We start from the raw sequence: 1,886 nt of genomic DNA on the forward strand, positions 1-1,886 counted from the left end.
CCACTTCCACGAACACCATATGAATTCCCTGCCCCCGAGACAGGTTCTCAACTATCCGCAGTCTCGCTCTGTACTGGCACCAGCAAGATGATCATAGAATGAAGCCTTGAAACGAGAAACAAAGAACAATTAGCCCGCGCCGCTCCCTGGTCCAAACTAGACCACTCTTTTGTATCCCTCCATTCCCACTCCGTTCATATAGCTGTCTAGATAAGTCTTAAACACAGGGAGAACATGCAATTTCACACAGGCAGTGACGCAAGGCCAGACTCGAACCCGGGTCCCTGGCGTTGTGAGGCAGCAGTGCTAACTACTGTGCTGCCTTGTCATCCTGTAACTACCCCCTCAACGGCAATTAGGGATGGACAATAAACGCTGGCCCAGCCAGCGACACCCACATCCCATGAGTGAATTAAAAAAAACCTGCCGTCATTATTCATCTTCTTCATTGCTGGTGATTTGTTTACTTCAACAACTCATCAAGATGACTTTGAAGCAACTTCTCTCCGTGGGGCCTCTACTATCGAGAGTGACAATAATAAGAAAATTTCCACTCCAAGCCATGCACATGCTGTTCTTTTACATCCTAAAATTCCCCCCAACGCTAACTATCCTGGGAATGGACTGTGAATTGGAATTCAATTGCAGAACGCTGTTCTCATAATAAATTGCTTCATGAAAAACAATAGATATGGGGCAATTCAAGGACAATTCAACAAATGAAATTGCCTTGAGCTGTACATTCAAACATTTCAAGTTATCATTGATATCTTACCCAATAATTTGACATACTGCAAAGGATTCAGAGAACAAATCAATGTAACTATTCACTTGGCTAAGCAACGATGCTCAACAACTTATATTGCTAAAAGCGTGCCATTAATGTTTAAATGAAAACTATTGTAATTTGAGAGATTTCAACAGCATTCAACAGGGAATTGTAAAGTTAAAATAAAGGGTTGATTCAATCAGAGAATCAGTCAGTTAAGAAAATTACCAGGAACAAATTAAATCCTTTATGGAAAGGCTGTTTTATAAAGTTTATTTATTTGCCACATTAACATTAGTTTACATTAACACTGCAATTAAATTACTGTGAAAATCCCTTAGGTTGCCACATTCTGGCGCCTGTTTGGGTACACTAAGAGAGAATTTAACATGGTCAATGCACCTAACCAGTACATCTTTCGCATTGTGAGAGGAAACTGGAGCACCTGGAGGAAACCCACGCAGACACAGGGAGAATGTGCAAACTCGAATGTGCAAACAGAGACAGTGACCCAAGCTAGGAATTGAACCCAGGTCCCTGGCACTGTGAGGCATGATGTGGAGATGTCGGAGTTGGACTGGGGTAAACACAGTAAGAAGTTTAACAACACCAGGTTAAAGTCCAACAGGTTTATTTGGTAGCAAAAGCCACACAAGCTTTCGGAGCTCCAAGCCCCTTCTTCAGGTGAGTGGGAATTCTGTTCACAAACAGGGCATATAAAGACACAGACTCAATTTACATGAATAATGGTTGGAATGCGAATACTTACAGCTAATCAAGCCTTTAAGATACAAACAACGTGAGTGGAGAGAGCATCAAGACAGGCTAAAAAGATGTGTATACGTGTAAAAAGATGTAAAAAGATGATGAACATCTCGCCAAGGCCATCCCCACACCCCCACTTCTTGCCTTCAAACAACCGCACAACCTCAAACAGACCATTATCTGCAGCAAACTACCCAGCCTTCAGGAGAACAGTGACCACGACACCACACAACCCTGCCACTGCAATCTCTGCAAGACATGCCGGATCATCGACACAGATGCCATCATCTCACGTGAGAACACCATCCACCAGGTACACGGTACATACTCTTCAACTCGGCCAACGTTGTCT

Source organism: Mustelus asterias, chromosome 9, assembly GCF_964213995.1.
Source record: "Mustelus asterias chromosome 9, sMusAst1.hap1.1, whole genome shotgun sequence".
Taxonomy (NCBI): Eukaryota; Metazoa; Chordata; class Chondrichthyes; order Carcharhiniformes; family Triakidae; genus Mustelus; species Mustelus asterias.